Source organism: Rhincodon typus, chromosome 24 (assembly GCF_021869965.1).
Source record: "Rhincodon typus isolate 14 chromosome 24, sRhiTyp1.1, whole genome shotgun sequence".
Taxonomy (NCBI): Eukaryota; Metazoa; Chordata; class Chondrichthyes; order Orectolobiformes; family Rhincodontidae; genus Rhincodon; species Rhincodon typus.
The window spans coordinates 28,339,840-28,346,302 of NC_063355.1; positions in this window are offsets into that span (position 1 = coordinate 28,339,840).

The following is a 6,463-nucleotide window of genomic DNA, read 5'->3' on the forward strand; positions in this document are numbered from 1 at the left end:
CCTATGATGCTGCTTGGCCTGCTGTGTTCATCCAGGCCTGCACCTTGTTGTCTTAGATGAAATTGGGATTGGGATGGTATCAGTAGAATAACATAGGGAGAATGGAATGGAATGGGATGGAATTAGCATTTGTGGGAGAGGACAGCACAAGAGGGATAGCAGGGGAAGGATGGATTGATGGCATGGGTATGGCTAGGCATAGAAGGGTTGGCATGAGACAGGTAGATAAGTTGAAAATAGTTAGAGGTGGCCATGCATAGCAGTCGAAATTCACCATAGGATCGTTGGTGTCAGCAAACATTTTATTTAAAAAATCTCAAAACATTGGGTGGCACAGTGGCTCAGTGGTTGGCACTGCTGCCTCACAGCACCAGGGACCTGGGTTCAATTCCACACCTCAGGTGACTGTCTGTGTGGAGTTTGCACATTCTCCCTGTATCTGTGTGGGTTTCCTCCGGATGCACCAATTTCCTCCCACAGTCCAAAGATGTGCAGGCGAGGCGGCTAGGCCATGTTAAATTGCCTGTGGTTTTCAGGAATGTGTAGATTAGTTGGGTTATAAGGGGATGGGTTTGGGTGTGATGTTCCAAGGATCAGTGTGGACTTGTTGGGCTGAAGGGCCTGTTTCCACACTGTAGGGATTCTATGATTGACATAAAATGGCCTCAACAATCACCTGACCACACAGGTTGACCAAGCTTCATGAACATGTACTGAACAAGAGAAAGTTGAACGTTAATATTTTCCTTGAATGCAATTAAACTAGAAAATGATCCAAGTGTGAAGAAGCATCTCCTATTTTAATTTACACCTTTGTGAGAATGTTCCTATACCAGAGATGGAATCTCACCTACAATGAAGAAGCCTAAATATATAACTAACACATACATGGAACACAAAAACAAGCTTGCATTTCAATGTGCTTCATTTGGTAAAACATAGAGATGGAATTATGAATGTACCACTAAAAGGTCTGAGAATTCTCTTCCCCCTCTGGTGACAATACTGATTGGATGGAATGAAATGTCAAGACACTTAAAATTCAAAGGATAACTACAATATTTGCTGCTGCTAATGGGCCAAGGCATGATTTCAATGAGAAATGTGTTTAAAGGGAAGGATGGGTACAGTATATTTTTCTGCTGTTGCCACTTTAAAAAGTTACAGACCACTGACTGTATCTGCCGTTTATGCTAAAAATATGCAAAACAATGAAGTATTCAGTGCTTCTGTCCCTTTTCACACCTTTTCTGAGCAGTAAGATAGCAGAATCAATCAATGTCTAGATGAAGGAAAGATCTAAAAAAGCACAGGACATTTTTTTTAATGTGATTCTGCCTGAGCTTTGCCCAAGGATCACTTTACTTGGGATTCCCTAATGGAGTGGAGCTGTCTTGCACCATTTGCAATATTCCTGATGGTTTGGCATTGAGCCTAAACACTAATCTACTTTCTGTTTCTGTAATCTGTTTCTTCATGCCAGATGGATGGATAAATTCTGGTCTCCTATTTTTTGAATAAGAAGTGTACTCACAAATATTTCCTCACTATTTGGGTTGTGGCACTTTGGCTGTTGCTTGTGAACTTTGAATTCATGCAGATGATTAGGAATGGTTAGGAAAAATCTACACATCTGTTACTTCTGTTACTATCTTTAAGTATCAACTGGCTGCCACCCCAATGCTATTTCTGGATTTAAAAAAAGGATTACCGCCAACATGATGTGTCTGAGTATTCCCATATGTTAGACATTGTAACATACAGCACAATGTCTGGCTTCTGGTTGAGATAGATGATTTGAAGTTTATTAACAATCCTAACTATTTACAGTATTTCAAATTTACACAGAGTTTGGGTTCTGTGTTTAATGGCTACATACAGCAAAGATACAGTACAGAATCTTAAAGGAGTCTGAGTGATATGGTCTTGGTAAGATTTGTGGCAGAATCAGATCAGAATTCCAGGAAGGCTGATTCTGGCATTAGGAGCATTTCACTCCATCTTTTATGCTTCTCAGAAGTGTTACGGCAAGTTTCTTTCTAGGCACTGGTAAGTTACCAATTAAGGGGGATGATTCTTTGTTCAACACCTGGTTGATGACCAATATCACCTTATTAATAGTTGGTTTTCAATGCTACCAAACTCACCAAAAACTCAACATTGAAACAATTTGGAGGTCACATGACAAATGCAGCTTGTCACTTGTTCTGCAGAACCTACATGCTGGCGACCAAGCACCAACATCGCCAGAGCACACTCCATGGGCACTGGCTACATGCAAGTTCTATTTGTAGACTTTTTTTTAACTAACCTGTTCAGAAAGGCTATTACATTCCTCTGGACCAGGTGGAACTTGAACCTCGACTTTCTGATTAGGAGGTAGGGAACACTACCACTCCACCTGTCCTAAGTTCTACTTATAGATATTTTCCTAATCAACCTGTTCAGAGATATCATGACGCAGCTCCGAGGCAGGTGAGACGTGGAAATTTAATTACCTGGATCGGGGGAATACTACTGTCATACCACAAGAGCACTCTCAGTTCTACTTAAATTCTCTTCAACATTTATCCCTCAAATGTCATCATTAAACAAGATATCAGGTAGTTTATCTTAGATAACACAGTGTGGAGCTGGAGGAACACAGCAGGCCAGGCAGCATCAGAAGAGCAGGAAAGTTGACGTTTCATGTCAGGACCCTTCTTCAGAAAATTTTTTGCTGTGTTCCTCCAGCTCCACACTGTGTTATCTCTGACTCCAGCATCAACAGTTCTTACTATCTCTGAGGTAGTTTATCTTATTGTTCTTAGTTGTTGACGCAATTGATTGCCATGCTTTCCTATATTACAACAGCGGCTACATGTCAAAGGGTAATAAATTGGCTGCCAAGTGCTTTGCCTCCACCTGCACTCCTGAAATATGTTATATAAATTCAGGTTTTCCCTTTTCACACTCATATATTTGGAGAACTATCGTGTTTTACTTGTGGCTGTTCTTCTATTATTGTTTCCTTGAGTTCTCAAAGGTCTCATTCTTTTCTATCTCAGCCCTGATTAAATTCTTCTTTGGGTCATAGAGTCTTAATAAACATGCAGTTCAAGTAATCTTGAATATCCCCATCAGCCTTTTCATTCTGATCTGCAATGCTTGACAGTGTATAAAAGCTATACAAAGATTTTCCTGGAGTATATGATATCCTCAGGCTACAGTCCTAGAGCCTGATCATCATTCATTGCATCCACAAAGGACAATCGTTCAAATATTTATCAAGTAGAGCAACTGGCGGCTCCCGACCAATTTTGGTATCAACAATACACCAAACACAACTTTTCATAAGCGAGAATTGTGTCATGAGTTCATAACTCAATTACATATTGATCAATGGCTTCCCTTTTTTGTGTATGTTGTCTTTGATACATCACATGCCATTGAAGGTAGATGTGTCCCTCAAATTATATCTCAAATTCTGTAAAATTGAAATGATAACAATCCAATGCTTCTTCCCAGTGATGCCTAGGAAAACAAGTTTGTTCACCTTTTGCCTTTTAAGACTGGCTCCAACATTTGGCAGAAACATTTCCAATTGCTGTTTAAGTCCTCCCCGTCCTTCAACATGATTTCCTGAAATAAGATGCTTTCTTTCGGAGGTAGAGCCTCAGGTTTGACAACCCAACTCGTCCTGGGGCATTTTTGAATTGTCTTGTCAAAATGGAATTTAGATTTTATTTGAACAGTGACTGGTTTATTTTATCTACAGATGTTCTCTGTTGTTTTTATGGCCACACATCACTTGCATAATGAACAATGCAGTAGTCCTGTGTTTACAATGAGGCATAAAGGGCATTTAGCACAATTTTCATTGATGGAATCCACATGTGTACTTAGTCATTGCCCTCAATGTCATTATTAATGTTTTGATAAAATCAAGTTTATTGCAAAAATATTTTTTTCAGTAGGATTGGAAAAGGAAGGAAAGTATATTAATTTTATTATACTAAGGGCAACATTTTCAAGCAGAGGGTGGTGCAGCTGCTGATCACAGTAAGTGGTGGAGGCAGGTACAATTACATTTAAAAGGCATCTGGATGGACATATGAATAGGAAGGGTTCAGAGGGATATGGGCCAAATGCTGGCAAATGGGACTAGATTAATTTAGGAAATCCGTTTGGTATGGACAAGTTAGACGGAAGGGTCTGTTTCCGTGCTGTATAACTCTGTATTGACATGTGTAAACGTAGTGGCAGGTTTTTTTTCCCGTGGAGGTTGTTTCCAGTGAAATATCAAACCCAGTCTTTTACAACAATTGTATGCATGATAGTGGGAAATTGCAAACACAGGGAATCCCTTGTTATGACAGAACAAACAGCGGCCAGGCCAATTTCCGTTTTGCCCAGTTACTGCATAAACATAAATGGGGTGGGGTGGTAGGGATTCCGGACCATTACAGCCAGCTGGTTATAAGCGTGCTGGAAACAGAGATCCCTCTAAAGCGGTGGCTGATAATCACAGTTAGTCAAGCACCGAACCTTGTGTGTTTAATATCCACATGAAGTAATTGTACTTTTCTCAGCAGTTTGGAGGAAGCTGAGACTTGTGTGTGTGTTTTAACACAAGGAAAAAGGATGAGCTGCTGAACTCCATCTCTCTGATGAGTCAGTCATCCTACGCAGAGGCGGTGGTTGAACGTCACTGAGCGGGATTGAGCCTGCCTAGGTTAGCCAGTGATAAGAGGCTGCATTCCTAAATTTAGACCGCTGTGATAACCAGAGCTGTGACCAATACTGTCTGCAGCGAAAATCACTGCGGATGGCTGAGCATAAATTATCACGACGATCTCATTGCTGGTCCTGTGCGTTTTCATATTAATAACTGCACGCTGCTGTGTGTGTTGCATTCTGAGTGGTCATTCATATCCTTATAATACTTGTAGCAGGGGATACAAAGCGGACTTTTTTTAAATGCAATTGATGAAGACATCTCTTAGCCTGCTCATAAAACGTCGATAAAATCTGAAGAAGAACCGGAAACAATAGTAAACATTTCTAACAGGAAGTTTCAAAAATATTTACAAACTAATTCCTTGGTGGCTCTAGGACGAGCAGGAAAGTTTTACTTTTGGATTGAAGAAGGTCATTCCAAGATATTAATCCAAACGGACAAATGTTGGAAACATCCAACTAGTTAACAGTTAAGTTTGATAACTTTAAAGGATATCTTCTGTTTTCTCGATGGTAAGACACTGACCTGCAAATCCAAAACATTTCCAGAGTTTACACTTTCCCAGGCCTTTGCAGACTAAAAGACCATAAGAAATAGGAACAAGAACATAGAACATCACAGCGCAGTACAGGCCCTTCGGCCCTCGATGTTGCACCGACCTGTGAAACCAATCTGAAGCCCACTTAACCTAAACTATTCCATTATCATCCAAATGTTTATCCAATGACCATTTAAATGCCCTTAAAGTTGGCGAGTCTACTACTTTTGCAGGCAGGGCATTCCACGCCCTTACTACTCTCTGAGTAAAGAACCTACCTCTGACATCTGTCCTATATCTATCATCCCTCACTTTAAAGCTATGTCCCCTCATGCTAGCCATCACCATCCGAGGAAAAAGGCTCCCACTGCCCACTGTTCAGTCTGTTGGGCGCCTGAAGTCTGCTGCACTCCCCAGTAGGATCATGGCTGATTTGACATTCCTCACATCCGCTTTCCTGAATTTTCCCACAACTCTTGATTCCCTGACTGATCGAGAATCTATGTCAACCTTAAATGTATATAAGGGCTCTGCCCCAACAGCTCTCTGTGGCAAGGAGTTCCAAATATTTACAACCTTCTGAGAGAAGAAATTCTTCTTCATCTCAGTCTTAAATTAGTGCCCTTTTATTCTGAGACTATACCCTCTGGTACAAAACGTTCCCATGAGGTGAAACATCCTCTCAGCAGTTATCCTACAAGCCCCTTAAGAATCCCATATGTTTCAATGAGATCATCTTTGGGGTGGCACAGTGGTACAGCATCAGGGACCTGGGTTCGATTCCAGTCTCAGGTGACTGTCTGTGTGGAGTTTGCACAGTCTCCTCGTGTCTACGTGGGTTTCTTCTGGGTGCTCTGGTTTCCCCCCACAGTCCAAAGATGTGCAGGTTAGGTGGATTGGCCATGCTAAATTGCCCATAGTGTCTAGGGTGGGAAATGCAGAGATAGGGTAGGGGATGTGTCTGGGTGGGATGCTCTTCAAAGGGTCGGTGTGGACTTGATGGGCTGAATAGCCTGCTTCCGCACTGTAGAGATTCTATGATTCACCTGTCATTCTTCTAAATTCCAGTGAGTAGAGTTCCAACCTGTTTAGCCTCTGTTCATAAGACAATCCCTCCACACCAGGATTCATCCTAATTAACCTTCTCTGAGCTGCCTCCAATGAAATGATATCTTTCCTTAGATGAGGGGACCAAAACTGCTCAC